This window comes from Ixodes scapularis, unplaced genomic scaffold (assembly GCF_016920785.2).
Source record: "Ixodes scapularis isolate PalLabHiFi unplaced genomic scaffold, ASM1692078v2 PGA_scaffold1__304_contigs__length_218370807, whole genome shotgun sequence".
Taxonomy (NCBI): Eukaryota; Metazoa; Arthropoda; class Arachnida; order Ixodida; family Ixodidae; genus Ixodes; species Ixodes scapularis.
The window spans coordinates 111,853,931-111,873,724 of record NW_024609846.1 but is presented as its reverse complement, the minus strand read 5'-3'; positions in this window follow the sequence as shown (position 1 = coordinate 111,873,724).

Genomic DNA, 19,794 nt, shown 5'->3' with positions numbered 1-19,794 from the left:
TGAGCCGAACTCACCTGCCTCAGTTGAACTGGTTTGACCACACTGGAAATCGCGGTGTGCGGCAAAATCGCCACCATTAGAGGTTCAACTACCGTCCTGGGACGACTGCTGGAGGCATCTATAGTCTCCGTCAACTTAAGTACGGCGCGTGGCGACTCCCAATCATTTGTTTATTCCTTCGCAGCCAATTAGATTGAGGCATTATCCGATAAAAATGTTTAAGAACCAATCACACAGCTAGAAGCCTGAGCGTAATGGGCCACACCCTGCGTTCCTTATGCTCTAAGAGACTATGCAAAGCCAAGTTGTCTGCTTCTTGCACAGGGGTGGCGATGACGTCAGAACGACGCCGAATCTCGATTCGTATTGAGTGGAAGGATAGTGTATTGACCTCAGTGCTTGATGATTGAGGTCTACCGACTATTTTTGTTTTTTTTAATCAGCCCATAAGAGCTTGGCGTTCTGACATCATCGCAGCCTCTGTGCACGGAGCAGATGACCTTGTGCTCCTCATAGATTCACCTACCGCCCTGGAACGCTGTGTAGTCAAAATTCACTTGCTTGGTCATCGCGTAACTTTTTCTTTTGCCTAATTTTGTACAAAACAGCGGCGACAAGAACTCTGTAAATTGATTCTAGTTGAAGCAGAAAACACTAGTACATGTGCGGAAGTGTGTATATTAAATATCTGTTTGAATCAGAATGTGTAGTACAGTATGCTTAAATCAAAATGTTTTGAAGTGAAGAAAGCTACAAGAAAGATTGACAGAAAACGCGAGGTCATCGTTTCGTGCCTACATCGAATCTCCCACAACCTGAAGAAAGTAGGAGGGAGGTACGGCATACCAGTAGTCTTCTCGTCGCCTTAAAAATTGAGCCAAGTGTGTTCTAGGGTTGGTGACGGGGATAGTCGCCAAAAAGCCATATGCACTACAGCGCACCGAAAACGGTACGTGACGTATGTTTTGTCTGTTGTTTACAAAATCTTCTTATGTTGTAATAAGCTTCATATGGGCCAGACGGGAGGTGTCTCAATGACAAGCTCATAGAGCATTCCTATTCACTGGGGGCTATTCTTAGGGGGCATATTTGGCAACACATTTCAGTAGATGCGAGCGTGGGACGAATTTCGGCAAAGTTGCTGTTCTGGCCAAACTCAGGGAAAAAACAAGAAAGATTATAGACGTATTTCTTTATTTCCGGTTTGGGGGATCTATTTGTCAGCACTCCGTCGGTGACATTGTCAGATCAAGGGGTTTGCTTTTTGCAAGCGAATTTGAAAGGTGTTTTTTGAGGTTATTCGGAACTTACGTTAGTGTTGTGCTTGATAGATGAGTAGGTGGTTGTTGTTGGTATCTGTTATCTGTTTTGCATGGGCTATTTTCTTTTAATCTTTTTCACTATTAAAACTTCAGTTGCGAGTACAGCATCGTCCTGTCGTGTTTGTTCCTTCGAGTCGTCTTCGTTTTTGAGCTGCTTTTCAGCATGAATAACGCATTCCGACTCACCCAAATCGCTACCTTAGTATAAGTACACGCTCTATGCGGAAAATGTAGGAGGCGTTTCGAAAAACGCGCGTAGCGCCATTCGCGGAGGAGCCCGCGTTCGACCCTGTGACGTGTTCAACCGGCGGGGTGCTTTTCCGCGTGGGAAGCTGCGGTGGCATAAGAGCGCACGGACGGAACTTGGGTTCTTCGAGCCGACAAGTTGAGAATGACTTTGCGTGAGGGTTGGGGAAGACCTGCAAACGCTCATGTAAGTGCTCTCCACTTCTTATATATCCCAGGAAATAAATGTAACATCTCCAATAAATCACTATGTATAGGCTGGCCTACAACGAGAAACCTTCCCGGCTTCTCGAAGGTGCAACCAATGCGCTTTTTAACTAATTACACGCGGCATTGATAAATTGAAATTAAACTACCCCGAATCCAATGAGTTAGGTTGGAGAATAAAAATTAAGATGACCTAAATCGCCGCACCAATTCCACTAGGACAACTTTTCCACTATAAGAAATCTATCACAAAAAAAAAAAAAAAGCTTTTTTGCGAAACTAATCATAGAAGTACGTTTTCGTTCTTGTTCTTGTTCTTGTCTTGTCTTGTTCTTGTTCTTGTCTGTAATGTGATGATGTCCATGGGAATTCACTTTCTATTCAGCAAGAAGACGTAAAAAAAAATACGGTGCTCGTATGCTTTCATCGCAGAGGTGTGCTTTGTTTATATCCCTCGCTTTTTTGTCAGTTGTCCATGCAAGTAAATGAGAATGCGAAGGAAACAAACAACAAGTATGTGTGCGCGCACATACTCACAACCAACGAATTGAGTGACTGAGAAAGATGGACAGACATGGCAGATCCAGCTGTATACATGTCAAGTGTATCCTACACAGACCAGTATATATACGTTTTGTCTTAGACGAGTTTTCCGTTTTTTTATGAGATTACACCGGATTGCGCACTTTAAACCAAAAAGAAGTTACCGACGTTGAACCACTAGCAAGCTATGTTCGAGTTCAAAGGACAACATTGTTGAATATTGTTTTTTTTTTTTTTTGCTTTTATTTTTGATGCAGCTCTTTGACCGATAAAACTTTGTTTGGAACCGGCCTCAGAAGCAAGGACAACAGTGGCACCACGTGCACGAAGCCGATAAAAAACAATTTGGCCGGAAAGAGTTGTTTTCGCCGGGTTTTCATATGAACTTCGAGTGATGCTTAGTTTGCTTTGCTACAGCATTAGAGAAAATAAAGCGTTCTCAATTACCTAACAAATCAAGGTCCTTTTATTCTAGTATGATATGGTTTATATCAAGAAATATGGTTTGAATTAAACTTCATTTCAGTAGAATGAAATTTACAGTGAATCTTTCGTTTACGTTGTTTTCAATGGTTGGGAGGATTAAAGAATCAGTTTACCGTGTTTAAAAAACAAAACTAGTGAAAACCAAACTGGACTTTCTTAGACAAAGCAATATATATATATATACTGTCGGAGTTACTAATTATATATATGTATATATCTGAACTACAATAAAAAAATATTTGTTTGATGTTTTAACTATAGTTTTTTTCTTTCTTGATTCGGCTGTATCAGATATCTTTCATTAATATTAACGAAATATCAGTTCCAGCATTTTCAGGAAGTAAAAACTGCGTGCGAGACTGATTCTAAAATATCATCGACATATACGATGCGGACAAAACGTTTTTGGGAGGGCATCCCTCCAAAGAAATTGGCACTGCATACCCGCGAGCAAGGAATGGTATTCCACTCCATCCCATTGGCGCTAAAATATACGGGTGCTACTGGCTCAAAAACAAACACAGCGGGCGAAGTGGAAGTGTAGATGATGCCAGCCGTGCCGATACATTGGCAGGCATGATCGGGAGATCAAACATTTTGTGTAGTGCGGCACGCGGGTCTATCGATGATTGCCGCTGCCACAAAAACAAACAAAGGCGAGTTGTAAAACTATGAAACTTTGTCCCTGTGAGACACGACGCATTACTATTGGTGCACTGAACGACGCAGCAGTTCATACTGTGCAACCAGCGTAACGGCACCGCGCTCCATCGTCAACGCGGACCATTGTACGTGGGCGGGTTGGTTTCACTGGGGTAGCTTACCTTCAGTAACGGCCGCACGGCGGCCCGCCGGTCACGTCGCTCGGAATGCATGTATGATTAGGAAACGTCTGTTTCACCTGCTGTTTTTGTTTTCGTAATGATTTATATTTTAAAGGGTAACTTTCTGCATATTTTAAGTTTGCATCCGCTACTGCTAAGAGGGTGGCATGATCCGCTTATGTACCACTGACGTGGAGTGTGCAACGTCAGTGGCATATAACATACGAATGAGTTGCGGGAAATCGTATGTGGGCCAAACGTGGCGTTGTATAAATGAAAGTGCCAGAGAACATGCCTGGTCAATGAAACAGTCCCCGTCGGGCAATCTTGCGGTGCACTGTAATAGGTGCCCATGTGGCCCGGAATTGGAGGAAACAACAGTTCTGGGCAGATAGGCAAACAAAACAGCGCAAGAAATACATGAGGCATTCCGCAGAAGAAAGCATGGGGAGAGTCTGTGTATTAGTGCGCCGTCACTGCACTTAACAGATAAAGAGTTTTTCTTTTTGAGCCAACACCCAGACAGACGGTATTAATAGTCCATGTTTGTTTCAATAAACCTTCACTTGTGAGTGCGCTTCGTCTTTGTCCCTTCTTCGTCCTAGTTTATTCGGCGCTTTCCGTCCGGAAATTTAGCGAAAATTTTCCGCTGAAAGGGAGGAGGAGAGGAGAGGAGGAGGGGAGGGTACGGAGGGAGAGCAGGGACATAGCCTCCCCTTCTCCCCCTCAAGGGCTGCGCTCTAATTCGACATTACAGGAAATTGTTAACGTCTTTCATGTTTTGGATACTTTATTTATAGTTCATCAGATTACTTTCAATCGTGGTTCGGCTATTTTCTTGTCTCAGGAGCCGGGTGCTAAAAATATAATAGTACCTGTAGTATTTTTTCCCAGGTACCTTAAAACACCTTTAACAGGTACGTGTGTGATCAGATTAAACTCCCCGCGTTTAGAGAGCATAACACAAAACACCAGTGAGGCCGCCATTTTCACATACATCTACTAGTCTTTTGCGCTGTGACCGACAGTCGCACGCCCATTATTTGTCCAATGCTATTCATGAAGCCGCAAAAAAAAAAAAATAATGAGTTGGTTGCGATTGTTTAACCTCTCAATGAATACCGAGGGGTCGAAGGAGCTTTACAACCGACTTTTTTTTTCTTTTTCTTTTCTAGAAACTGCACTATCTGTCCCCAAACTTTTTTTTTTTTTCATGCCCGAGGGAGACGCGTTACAACCTAAACAACCTAAACTTTCTTCGTAAGAAGATACTCTATGTTTTCAATTCCCGAACAAAACCCGTAACTCAGGTTCTTCAAAGTCACCGTTCACTTTCCGCGCCCCCGCCGCCACTAGGCGACTTCCGTCACATCGAACAAACAAGAGCGTGTGCTTGCTGTCCCGAAAGCAGAGATCCAGCACACGCTCATTTCGCAGAACCGGTCTCTGCATTTCCCCCTGCGTCGATGTCGTTCCGAGAGGGACTGCATAGATGTAATCTCCGTTAGGGATATATAAACAGTGAGCGGAGGAAATAAGATACATCGGGGTATCTACTGTCTCTGCTTTCGTTTGCCTCGGACCCGCTTCTCTCTTTCTCTCTCATACTATTTCCACCAGAAAATCGACGTTCGGGGACAATCTCCCAAATGGAAATGTGATTCGGGAAAGAAAGAAGGGAGAGGTGGTAAACGGCGTCGAGAATCGCTTCGCCCAACGTCGACGCGTTAACGCTGTTCGTTCGTCACCCTTGTGCTGGAGAAAGAGGTCGAGCATCAGCGAGCAGGATTCCCCCAATGATGCGCGCGCTCTTCGACGCTCATGCATCTCTGCGTAGGCCGTGACTGGTTCGCGGGAAAAGGGAGAGTGGAGAGAGGGGACGATGGAGATGGCAGCGAAGGACGCGGGGGAAAGCTAATGTGATGGCGTCGGGGGCTGTTGGAGGGATGGGTTAGGCGTGGCACACGATGGGCGCCGGTAGAGGGCTCGCGGCCTTGTAGGTGACGCGGGGGCCTCGGGATATTGCCTGCAATTACAGGGACACGGGAAGTTTGTGGGGGTATCGGACGACGGGAAAAAGAAAACGAAAGGCAAAAAGGTTAGGAAAAAAAAAGCGAACAAAATAAGAGCGCTTAGACTTACGGCGTACTTCAGAGCATCGCCTGCCAAACTTTTCAAAGCATCTCACTCGAGTGCAGTTCACGGTCTCCCATTGAACACGTTATTATAAATAAGTGCAGAGGCACAAAAAAAAAAAAGCACAGATAAGGACACAGGACTTAATAGAGAGGTAAATGTGTTTTCTTTGCCTCCACGGACAACGTTTACTTGTTTAAGCCTTTATTTGGAAGGAGTATACGCTCATAGTGAAGACGTATGCACGTGTATTGTGTTTTCTGCAATATAAATGCATTATATGCAATATTCGGAAGGGCATGCGCCGGAATGACCATTAGTATAGGAATATACGCCTTATCTTAAAATAGTCGCATCCACAGTGTTATGTTGGGGCGTCTCGGCCCCTATATAGAGGGAGACCACTTCAGTCGCTGGCTAAGTATGAACTGCTTTTCTTTCCACGATCTTCGTGCGGCCCAGCCTGCTCGCGTTGCGGGCGGCTCGGGTAACCCGATCCCCGGATGCCGCGGGGGCGGGACGGCGGCACTACGTGATCGCCCGAGTGGCGCCGTAGAGAGTTCCACAAAGCGGCGGAATGTTGTTCGTATTATACATAACACACAGTTTGCATATATCTTGAAGAGTCGCGGTCTGTGTATGAAAGTGCTGACGTTTGTGGCAGTTAAAAAAAAAGTCGTAAGTTTGCTTAAAACTCATTTCTCTTCACTGCCTTTTACGCCGCATGTATTAACCGCCCTCCTCCCCTCCCCCCCCCCCCCCCCCCCCCTAAAAAAAAATCTTAACACTGTTTTTGAGGGGAATTTGTCAGAAATAAAGCCTAGGACTTAGGTGCCTTCTAAAAAGAAGTGATATTCGCAGTTCACACAGAAAGTATAAAACACTGAAATGGATAAAGGACAGACGGTTCATTCAAAGAGCAACAACACGTTTATATGATTCCCATCGCGCTACGAACACCACTTTGGTCGCAGAAGGATTTAAAGAAAACGAGATTTTTTCTAGGAAAAATCTGGGACGAGAAATTCCAGCTCTTTGGTGGATAACGACAACGAAAGTTTGGAATCATAGTTTGCCCAGCATTCTTTATCATAAATGCTTCAATAGTTTCTCGGCCATACTTGCCTTTGTGTGAGTCAAGCAATGTAGGGCTTTTATAGCTAGGGCTGCAATCATGGCACGTGCGGGCCTGCACAACATTTGGGTGGTAAGAGTCAAATAACGCCTTGGTAACTTCTAAAACGCGTTTCCTAAGGCAAGCTCGTTCAGGGATATTCCCGTCTGGACGATGTATTGGCCGCCGAAACTCAGCGGAATAGAATATATTGACTTTTCTTGGCCTTTAACATACTTCTTGGAGTGCTCGATGGAACATTCTGGTTGGACCACTTTCATTATTCACACTGGCCACTCAACCGGTCACTCAACCGCATCCGCAAAACGGTTGCGAGCGCGGTTGCTTCAAGTCCCAATTCAAATTCACGCGCAGTTTTATTATTTATTTAGGAATAATGGGGGTTACAAAGTACAGTCAAAAAGCGCAACACCAGGTAATCCGTAAAATAGGAGAGGGAAACAGGGAAAATTAGGCAAAAATTGTAATAAAGCACAAAAACAAATGCAAGTACGTTGTAATAGCTCACAACAAAGTTGGGAGGGGTGGCGGTAGTGGGGAACAGGAAAATAAAACACAATGCAAAGAGTTACACATCAAACAAACGCTGAATTGACTCCAAAACATTGTGAGATATAAATATGTGATGAGGTAGGTTGTTCCATTCTGTTATGGTTCTGGGAATGAAGGAGTATTTAAATGCATTTGTTCGAGCGAATACTGGAGTTATTTTATGCGGATGGTCATGCCTTCTGCGCCTAGTCGAGGATGGGCGAAGAAAGGACGACGATTCAAGCCGGAGTTTTCTAAACCAGAGTAAACCAGAGTTGATAAAAAAATTTTTAGTCTAGCTAGCTTCCTTCGAGATTCAAGAGAGATGATGTTACTTTGAATTAAGGCAGCAGGTGAGTCATGCGGGTGGTAGCGATTAAACATAAAACGAGCTGCTTGCTTTTGAACATCTTCCAATATCTTGATATATTTTTTTGTGAATGGATCCCAGACTGTACAGGCGTATTCTAACTTCGTTCTTATCAATGTGTTATAGGCTGAAAGTTTCACATGAGAAGGCACGTGCTTAAGCTTGTGCCTTATCATACCTAGTTTTCGACGGGCAGCTGCAGAAACGTGTTCAATGTGTGAGGACCAAGATAAGTTGCTAGAAATTATTATACCAAGATATTTAAAGCTCGTCGTCCGAGAAATGTAGCTATCACCAATAAAGTATTCATACTGATGAGAGGACTTTTTGTTAGTGATGCGCATGTACAAGGACTTTTCTTGGTTAAGCTTCATCTCCCAACGATCGCACCAGCTAGAGACTGCATTAAGACTTTCGTTCAGAACAACCTGGTCCCTAGTAGAGTTAATATCCTTGAACAATAGACAGTCGTCCGCAAATAAACGAATACTTACGCTTTTATCTATACAAATTGATGATGAAAACGAGTGGATCCGCTTTGCGGTTGCAATTCGAACGCCAGTGTGATCGCAGCCTGAGTGTCCGGCAGCAATGGTCGCAGCTGCCTGGGTCCCTGTCCAAAACCTCCCAGTTAGAAGAAGGACAGGCGAAAGAAATAAGGGTGCTTAACTCCCTTGGCAAAGACACCGGACGCGCACTAATGCTGGGGGTAGCAATGCGGGTTCGTCGACCCACTCCGTATAAATCACGACTTTGATAGCATGCGCCACGCGAGATCGGAGAACTGAAAATCCGCTTTCGGTGCTCTGCAATTAGAGTAAATAAGGGGTCGCTAGTGAGAAGCGCTTTCCGCTGTGTTCCGAGATACATGATGCCGCCGAGTGCTTGCAACATCGTGCTCGTAGCTTCGGCACTCCAAGGGATTGTTTGTGCTTCATCTATCAGAACACAGTAAAGCAGGCAAGTCGGGCCGACATTTTTTTACGAGAGAGGGAACCGCGTGAACGGGAGATAAATGATAAATACATATTTTTAAATATCCTCAAATTAAAAGCGCCGAAATAGCCTTTTTGATAATACTCTGCGGACAGAAGTTGCGAAACCTGGAATGGCATTGACTGAAAGAGCGACCGCCACACATTTAATTGAAGAGATACGTCCTTGACAAAGTTATGAAAGAAGAAAAAAATAAAAAAATAAATCGGCGTATTTCTGCGAAAAATTCGCATTCCTTTGAACTCGGTAGACTCGGGTAGGAGAAGTTTGCATATTTTTTTATGTACTCAACTAGATATTTAGTTGTTATTGTTGGCGGTCTGCAAGTTGTTTGTTCAAGATTATGTAGCCCGATCTGTACCAACGTATATCTTGGTTGCCAGAATAGTTCGTTGAGCATTTCACGCGATGCTTGTGCACTGGAGTATTGCGTCATCTACGCTCGTTTTCTCTTCAAGAACCGTAGTAAAAAAAGTCCGGCTCCTCGCGGACTATTACTAATTACTCCCTTTGTGCGGGGAATTAACATATCTGCAGGTGAATCTTAGATTAAATATATGTTAACTTATCGAGATGTACACGTTTGAAACACCGAAAGTACCGTCCCCCGATCCAACTCTGCTTAGCGCAACGTATAAACAACGCGCAAAAAGTTTTCTTATGTTTGAGGTCACAACAGTATAATGTTGTCGAGCAATAGGCGCAAACTCGACAGGAATTTTCCGTCACAGTTTGACTTGGACTTCAATTTAACCGGCTTACTTCATGGGTTTAACACGAGTTTCAGTTAAACGCTGACCGAGCGTTCGATTATGCTGCGTCAGAAACAAACGAGTAATGTATGTTTGTTGCCCAGACAGCTGAAGCGAGGCGTTGAGAAAGTGACATATTGATCCCCTACAACCAAATACGCGCTATCAAACGCTTTTCTTTTCTTTCTTCTTTTTTTATTTTTTTTTTCATACACCGAGAAATTGAGGGAGAAAAAGAGACGAGAGCGCGCGGGGGACGTCAAAACACTGAGCTCTGTTTGGAAGAATGATTAGTGGGTAGACCTAAAGCTAGCCGCCTTTGTCTCCTCTGCAACTCGTCGAACGCGTTGGAACGCGAGAGTCAAACGACGGACGTCGGCGTTCCGCGTTCTAACGCGTTTAATGAGTGCAGTGGAGACAAAGGCAGCTAGCATTGAGGTCTACCCGCCCTCCTTCCAATTCCAGCCAATCGGAGCTCGGCGTTCTGACTGTATCGGCAATTGGCTAGCAACATCATCGTCTGCAGGTGCGCAGGCACCAGGCAGCACGCGCCAATAAATGGAACGTCGGCCTAGGGCTCGGGCGTCGAGACGTGTCAGCAATCATGCCTGTCTCCTCTTTGTGCTGATCTCCCACCGTTACATGGTGTCAGAAGTGGCTTGACAATCTTCCACTTTGAGGTGAGCGAAACGCGAGATTCGGCATGGCTGAGCTGAAGCCACCAGGAGGACTCCGGCTATCGGAAGACACGGCCGAGAACTGGAAACGCTTCAAGCAACGAATGGAACTGTACTTCATAGCCACAGCGACTAAGGAACCGAGAACGAAGCAGCAGAAGGCTGCGATTTTCCTCCATGTAGCCGGGCAGGAAGCGATAGACGTGTTCAATACATTCCAGTTGACAGCCGACGAAAAAGAAGACTACGATGTGCTAGTGCAGCAGTTCGAGGACTACTGTCTCCCGAGGGTCAACGAGACCTACGAGCGATACGTATTCAGGACCAGAGTGCAGGAGCCTGGGGAAGTCTTCGAGCTCTTCTTCCGTGACCTGCAGCTCAAGGCAAGGACTTGCAACTTCGGGGACTTGTCGGAATCGATGCTGCGCGACCAGATTGTTTACGCCACCGCCAGCAAGAAACTGCGGGAAAGACTCCTGCGTGAAAAAGACCTCACCCTGAGTAAGGCTGTAGATTTCAGCAAATCCGCAGAAATCTCGGAGCGCCAAAACAAGACATTCGAGCACGTGGAAGAAACCGTTGACCCCGTAGCTAGCAGAATGAAATGCACGTATTGCAGCTATGTTCACGAGCCCCGCTTGTGCCCAGCATTTGGTAAGGCATGCAAGAAATGCGGCAAAAAGAACCACTTTGCTAAAGTCTGCAATAGCGCAAAAAAGTCCGTGGACAACGTGATCAACCAAACAACGGGTTCTCGCACGGACACCGACGATTTTGACATTCTGTCAGTCAACGGAGGAAGAGGAAAAGAAAAGCGCGACTGGATGGTCACCGCGAAGATAGGCAGTCACGAAGCCCGTCTGAAAGTCGACACTGGAGCACAAGCAAATTTGCTGCCCCTGTCTATGTACAAAAGACTTCGTCTGTCAACGCCGCTCGAGCCGAGTTCCACAACCCTGCGGTCCTACGGCGGAGCGACGCTTGAACACATGGGAAAAGTGTGTCTCGACGTTCAGATACACGGACAAAGGGGTCGGTTGAACTTCTTTATTATGAAGAAAGGAAGGCAAGCCCTTCTTGGCCTTGAGGCCTGCGAGAAATTTGGCTTGGTCAACAGAGTTGATTCCATAGAAAACAAGAGTGACCTGGTGCAGCAATTGACAACTGAATTCCCAGGTTTGTTCAAGTGTCTGGGAAAAACCAAGACTGAATACAGGATGGTGCTCAAAGACGATGCACAACCGGTAGTAATACCGGCCCGACGTGTCCCTCATGCTCTCCGGGGCCCCTTGAAAGCAGAGCTTGACAGGATGGTTGCAGGCGGCATCATCGCGAAAGTTCAGGAGCCGACCGATTGGGTGAGCCCTTTGGTTGTGGTTAGAAAGAAAACGGGGAAGATTCGTGTTTGTATGGATCCTAAGCACGTAAATGCCGCCTTGAAAAGGTAACATTTTCAGTTGCCGCGAAGGGAAGACATTGAAGCAGAGCTAGCTGACGCAAAATATTTCAGCAAGCTAGATGCCAACAACGGGTTTCATCAAATCCCGCTTGACAATTACACATCCCAGATATGCACGTTCGCCACCCCCTTTGGCCGCTATCGTTATTTAAGGCTCCCTTTCGGCATCGCTTCTGCGCCTGAAGTTTTTCAGAAAACCATGAGCCAAATATTTGATGATCTTCCAGGCGTCAGAGTTTACATTGACGACATCCTGGTTTGGGGAACTTCACGCGAAGAACATGATTTGCGGCTAAGAGCAGCATTGAGGGCAGCCCAGTTAAGTGGCATCACTCTAAACGCTGAGAAATACACGTTTGGAGTAGATGAGATACGGTACTTAGGGGACAAGATCAGCCGGAGCGGAATCAAGCCGGACCCCGAGCTAGTACAATGTCTTCGCGAGATGCCACTGCCGACGTCCAAAAAGGAGGTTCAACGCCTGTTAGGAGCCGTAAACTACTTCGGCAAGTTCCTTCCTAATTTGTCACCAAAGACAGCCATGCTTAGAGACTTGATTAAGGAAGACTCACTATTCAAATGGAGCAATGTCCACACGCGTGAGTGGTGTTCACTTCAGCAAATGTTAACAGAAGGTCCAGTTCTAGCCATTTTTGATCCCTCAAAGCCAATTAAACTGTCAACGGATGCATCAAAAGGTGCTCCAGGAGCGGCTCTGCTTCAACAGCACGGAAACGAATGGCGTCCAGTAGGCTACGCGTCACGGGTGCTGACAGGCAGTGAGGGCAGGTACTCACAGATTGAAAAGGAAAATCTAGGCATAGTATTCGGATGCGAAAAATTCCACGACTTCGTGTATGGCCAATCCATCATGATCGAAACAGACCACCGCCCGTTACTAGCTATTGCACAAAAAGCTATTGGTGATATGCCACCACGGCTCCAGAGACTATTTTTGCGTCTAATGCGGTATGAATTTACGTTACAGTTCGTCCCAGGCAAGCAACTGATACTGGCGGATGCACTGTCTCGCATAAGGATCGGGAGCAGCGCTTCAACTACTGACGATGTCGACGTCCACGCAACAGGTGTTCTGTCCACCCTAGTGAGTGACAAGACCAAAGCACGTCTTGTCAAAGAAACAGCACAAGACAGTGAACTCCAAGACGTCATCCATGGCTTGATGAGAAAGGCGCCACTACAAGGCAAGTTTAAGCCGTTCCGGTCGGAGCTCTCCTTCATTGATGGTGTACTACTCAAGGGCTCCAAAGTAGTCATACCACGAAGCTTAAGACTAGAGATGTTACAGCGCGTGCATTGCAGGCACCTAGGACTGGGAAAATGTCAATCTCGCGCAAGACAATTAATGTTCTGGCCAGGAATGACCGCAGACATAACTGCGTGGATCAGCAAGTGTTCCACCTGCAAACACTTTACATATCGTCATCCCGATGAACCGCTGTTGCTCCGAGAGACGCCCAGGCAGCCCTGGGCAAGAGTTGGAGCAGACCTTTGTCATTTTGCGGGAAAAAACTATCTGGTCATCTATGACTCTTATTCAAAATTTCCGGAAGTTGCGGAACTGCAGGACACGACGTCAAGAACGGTCATCAGCACCATGGAAAGCATTTCCTCTAGACATGGAATACCCATTGAAGTATGCACGGATGGTGGACCACAGTTCGCGGCGCGGGACTTTTCAGATTTCGCTGCACGATTTGATTTCGTTCATGTGACCTCCAGTCCATACTTCCCCAGATCCAACGGCCTCGCCGAGAAAGGCGTTCAGGTTGTCAAGAGGCTCCTAAAAAAATGCGAACACTCCGGCGATGACTTTTGTCTGGGTCTCTTGAACTACCGTGCGACACCGCTCGAGTGTGGACCAGCTCCAGCAGAGCTACTGATGGGCCGCAGGCCCCGCACTCTTCTACCAGACTTTGCGACTCCCCCAGCACGTTCCGTAAGCAAGCACACCCAGAACCTAAATCGCGGACATCAACTTGCCCCGTTAAAAGAATGCGACAGTGTTAGAGTCAGAGGGGACAAAGCCTGGGACAGAAAAGCGCAAGTTGTGGGAGGCGAAGGCCCGCGGTCATATCGAATTCTCACAGATCAGGGACGAGAAATGCGCAGGAACCGCCAACACCTTTTGAAGACAGAAGAGGCGCCAAGCTTTCCCGATGAGTTCGACTCCGATGGGTTTGACACGGCCGACGAAGGTGTGCCACCTTCCACGCCCTCACTGCCGGGACACAGGGGCACTGATAGTTTATCTACACCAGCGGAGCAGGCGGCTCAAGGAAACAGTACGAGTAGCACCACCAGTCAGAATTCGCCACCATCGTCACCTTCGCTCAGGCGGTCGTCCCGACAAGTCTGCCCACCACAGCGCTTGACATATGACGAGAACTTTCAGCAAGTAGTGTGACTGACTCGCAGCAGAAGAAGGACTGCGCAAATCTATGATATATTGAGCGTGTGTGTTGTTTTTGTAGTGTGTGTGCTTTGTTTTTTTTGTTTTTGTTTCTTTTTTCTCAAGACAAAGAAAGGGGGATGTATCGGCAATTGGCTAGCAACATCATCGTCTGCAGGTGCGCAGGCACCAGGCAGCACGCGCCAATAAATGGAACGTCGGCCTAGGGCTCGGGCGTCGAGACGTGTCAGCAATCGTGCCTGTCTCCTCTTTGTGCTGATCTCCCACCGTTACACTGACGTCACTGTAACCCCCGCGCGAGAAGCAGACGAACTTGTGCTTCGCCAAGGAACACGAAAGAAAAAATAAATTACGAAGCAAAAAGCGGAAATGTAAGAAATCACGCCTCGCGTTCGTCAAGCTGTCACTGACTAAAATTAGATACGGAGTGCGAATGACCTCGTATACCAATCAAATAATATAACACTGCACACGACGCCAGAGCGTGCACTTTCTTCACTCCGAATGATGTGAACTGACCCACTGGGGTAAATATCACTACAAAACTGAAAGCGAGAAAAAAAGGATCCTCCCATTTCGGTTTAGTAGTTGGTCTGGCCTCTCTGTGTGGACCAATCAATACGGCCTTTTATTTCTACTGTATTACCAGAACGTCTCCCGGTCCTTTTAATTTCCGATATTTATGTTATAATTACCCCAAAAATAACTGTGGAATAATATTATAAGGTACTGATGAGCCGCGAACTTGTGCTCTTGAATATTCAATACCAAAAATTAATATTCTGCTCTGCAATCTTTTACGCGTCTCTTCGCATGAGAAGCTTTGCACCTTTCATTTTTTAAGCTATTACGTGGATTATATTGAAGTTAAATAGTAATATATTCGGTAAGCCTGCATGATAAGCTGGTAAATTTACGGGCGTCCATAAACCGTGCTTTTTTAAATCCCTATGCTTCGGAGGCCCGAAATTTAGGTTGCCAGTGTGATTATTAACGAGGGCAGAACGCTTAAATACCGGACACTGCCTAGAGAAAGAACAAAAACCAACCATTTTCTTGAGAAGGAAAAAGGGATAACTTGATACCAGCTCCAGTTCATTTGGTTTGGCTTCAGATGAGATGTATTTCGCCAACCATCTGTTCAAGAAACACGAAAACGAAAAGACATTGATTTTCTTACGGCCCAATTGAGAGGTAAAACCATATATAAGAATAAAAATTATGTAGCATAGTTAGTAATACGCTTTGCACGAGATTTGGTGGGCACGTAGACAGGCACTTTTGCATTATGCACGTAAGAAGTTTTCAACCTCATTGTTCGCATATCCAGGCCCGTGATGCAAATATATTCTAGTTGAAGCCATTGCCTGAAACACTTCGTAATGGCAGCCGTAGTTTTCTTTGATTTTATGAGCAAATGACTCCTAGCGATACAACGACGCAGCTTTTTATTTAGTAAAATGGTGGCGTGTCATGGAAGTTGGTCACTGATTTCTGTTACATGCATGGGCTCTGAGCTTCAAGTCGAACATTGTGTTAAGCCCTCATAGTAGTGTGCTAGAATCCCCCAAAACACGAAAGAAAAGTTATTGCCAGTATGTACGTCGTTTCTAGCAGTACGAAAAGAATAGAATGTGATAAAAAAGGCACAAAAAAAAAACGTTTTGTTGTTCTATTTTTACTGAGACATTTATTTACGCGTAAAGAAGGGTGATACACAGGGCGACGCAGTTGTCGTGAACATAACATCATTCGCGCTCTCGTTGTTTTGGTGTCTATGACGCTGTGTTCCTTAAAGATACATTGAAGAGGATTTGGAAGTTGAGTATAACAATTAAAATAGATTTCATGTGCATTCCAGGCAATGTTCACGAAGATTTAGTTCCAAATGCCGCTTGGTTTCCTCACAAATTAATTGAACATTCAGAAATAATCACGCCGGAACCGATGAGACCGAGACCCGAGACTGCGAAAAAAGCCGGCTTTTGAGCGACGTAGTGCGTGACATCAATTGAGGCTCGACAGGCGATTGGTCTAAGGTAAGGGAGTCCGCTCCTCTTCGTTTCTAGATGGAAATGCAATAGAAATAACATACTCCTTCAGTCAGCGACTCATGGCCTGAAATAGTCGAGTGCCTTTGAATTAGTCCCGAATATTGGTCGGGGATAGACTTGGAAAACGTGCAGCGTGACAACGACATAATATATATATACATATATATATATATATATTAGTGGCTTGTGAGAAAAAGAATGGCGCGCCGTTGCGTTTTGTTTGCTTTGTCGCGATATTCTTGGTTTCACGCGAGATGGGAGCTCCCCCTGCACGAGCCCCTGCACAAGCCCAAAACTTCGTCGCTTTTATGTCTTGCATACTCGCGGAGGATCATTGGCGACGTGCGCGACCGAAAGCGTCGCTGTGGTCGGCCTTCCACGATTGGCCGAACGCTGACTATGACGTCAGAAAAGGATTTATCATCGACGGAAATAAGAGGAATGAAAGAACTTTAATTTTGGCGGTGTTGGCAGTGTTCCTTTGAGAGCGCAATGATTTAAAGCTTCCACCATGCTATTTACAAACACCATCGAACTTGTTGTTCGCAAGGTAATGACGTCACAAGGGGGAACCGTAGGAGGGCGCCACTACAACATCTCGCCACTAATAGCGACACACAACAGTTCTTGTTCTTCGTTATGCGATGGGGTCGCTCGCAACGCGATCGGCAAAAGGCGATGTTGACCACACATAAGGTCCATGCACACAGTTGCGTTTGAGAGGGTTTGACTGCGTTGCGTCGACCAGCGGCCGGGAGTCGCCTGGTCATCCGCGCGTCGTGTGAAGCGCGGCAACGAATTCAAGGAATTGCTTGGCGGGCGGCATGCGAAGCACGAACGTCCTGGTTACTCGCAGTTGCGACGCGGTACAACGCTTTCAAACAAAAAAGCGGCGCTACAGCCATCGTTACTAGATTACCTCAGTCGTGGAGCACCCGCGGAGACCTCCCACACTCACTTCAGACCGCCTCCCGTCGTTTGAAGCGCCATCTAGATTTTCGTTTCAAAACGGTTTGTTGCGTAAAGTACGGTAAGACGTCATCTATACACTGTGCTTCGTAAGGTATACGCATTCCATACAATACACTGCCGTTACCATAGCATCCGACCGGCATGTCGAGCGACGGGGGCCGAGCCGTGGGGGGAGGGGGAGGTACTGCTTGCGCAAGCACCGTCTATGTGCAGTTCCGTAACTTAAGTTAATCTAATAGCGTTGGATACAGCTCACCGCGCCAGCCACGCTCATGACCACTAAAATGGCGTCTTCAGCTCGTTGCTCGCCCTCGTCCGGCGGAAACGGGAAACGCTCTGGGTCCCCAGGTTCTCCTGCTCAGCGGGCGCTGCGAAACTGCTCGTGATCATGGCTCGCGAACAGCCATTTCTGAATGAAAACCACTCTTCCCAGTCAAAATGTAGTGTTGTAGCACGCACCGAATTAAAGTTACTGTCTTACCCGCTTTCCAACGCCAACGAAACGTCAGTGAAGATACGTGCAAGCGGGTAGGCGCTCCTTCGAACTGAAAAGGCTGGGATGGGCAAAACGACGGCGTGTAAATATTAAGGAAAATAAATGTCTCGGTAGTTTTGCAATAAAAAAGAAGAGAGAAAACAATCAGCATTTTCTTTTTTGGGGAATTTGGTCCGAAAGTGTTTGCGGCAAATTTGGAAGTTTTGTTTATCGTCACAGGTCGCGACTTTGACAGCATCATCCATGATTTACCTACAACTAATCTCATAGTAACATTAATTTGTCGTACTGGCTAGATAGAGGGCGTCAGTTGATTTCAGACTATTTCTTTCAGTGTATAAGTTAAATGAAAAGCTACACTTGCCGCCCGTGATAAGAACTTGCCATCTTTGTATTCTTTGGACTGACATAGCTGTTCACGCGTGTGAAATTAGGTAATTAGCAAGAAATTACAGTAGTACTCGAAAAACGACATCTTAACATATCTGAAGTATTAATAAGAGTACAGCGAATTACGATAATGTAGACCCCCAGTTAACGCCACAATGACAAAATTTAACCATAACAGTCTTTACAGAAAGGTATCATTTTTTAGCATTCTATAAGTGACTTATTTTTCACGGGCTGAATGATTCGCGATTTAGGTCAACGCTGCGGTTTTGAAATAATTTGCGGGTTCTAATTTTCGTGACGCCGTGGGGATCTCAATATAAATTCCAATGTGTTTACATTTTACCGGAATCGTTCGCGGGAACGGAACTATTCTACGCGAATTGTAGGCGATTAGCAAAATTCGCAAAAATTAAGTAATTTAAGGTATATGGAAACCTCTGACATCGTTATCAAGATATCCACTAACACAGGCGTTAATATAGAGTTCTACGCGTTACGCGTGGCCTGTAAACTAAAAAAATACAATTTTATATGCTTGAATTGAACACGAATGTCAGAAAATAAATTGCCTGCGAATACGTTTGTAGCTCAATAACTGCTCTGTGAAACACATTTTGAGTAAGGAGTGAGACTGATCTGGGAACGTCGACACCTAGACATTAGCTCGAAAGGAGAAGTTAGTATCGGTTTCGTCCCTGAATTAAAATAGGCCTCCTGGCGTAAACATTACCCTAAACAACATTCTTGTTTTCAGAGTAAAGAGCTGACCTGCGTGCGGAATACCCCAGCTTCCTCGTGTAAGCGGCAATACTCTAATTCGCCCGCGAAGCCAGCACACCAGACAGGTTCAGCACCCCGAGAGGGAACGACTGGAGCGTTGCGATCGCTCGGCGGTGACGTCGTGACCAGTATCGCCTGACGGTGCCAGGTCTTTTCACCGCTTTGCTTTGCTTCGGATTTGGGATTTCGCGTCAAGCAGCAGAAACTGTTCGCTAAGTATATATATATATATATATGGGTCCATAGCACATGAGCGGATGACGTTTTAGCGAACAGCGACATTTGAGCGAATCGGCATTTTAGCGAATAACGGGAGCGCGCGTTAATCCATCCGCCGCGCTGCGCTTTCGCCCCTTCGCGGCGACAGTCTGCGGCGGCTCATTACAAAAATGTGAACCCGCTTGGCCCACCCGAAAACGCCGCTTCGCGGCGTCCCACTATCCGCTAAAGTGTCGTTCGGTGAAACGTGGGCGTTCGCTAAAACGTCATTCGATCAAGTGAGTGCCTTCCCATATATATATATACAAAACCCCAAAAAACTAATCCGAATACGCCAAGTGAAACGATGGGAATTTTTTTGTAGGTTACGTTGGGATCGTATACGATAGCTTCATGGGCGCCAACACCGCTGGGATCCTTCGCCGTGGAGACCAACGAGCTATTCACGTGCTTCTCGCCCTCAACCAGTAAATGAAAAGAAATGCGTAGTCGAAACTACAGTTCTCGGGGAAGGCCGCTCGATTCACGGATTCCGCGAGCAACAACTGCTGCAAACCCACCTACTTGAGCGGCCGTAGCGCCGTTTACGCCGATCGGAAGGCCTAGCAAGGTGCTCGTCACCCGCTGCCTTGTTAAAAAAAAGGAATTCTGTCAAATGTTGTGCATAAATGTCTTTCTTAAAGAAAGTGTTTTATTGTAAAGTTTATATTTCTTCTTATTAAAATGTACTTTTTTATAATGGGAGAAGCAACTGTGTGTACG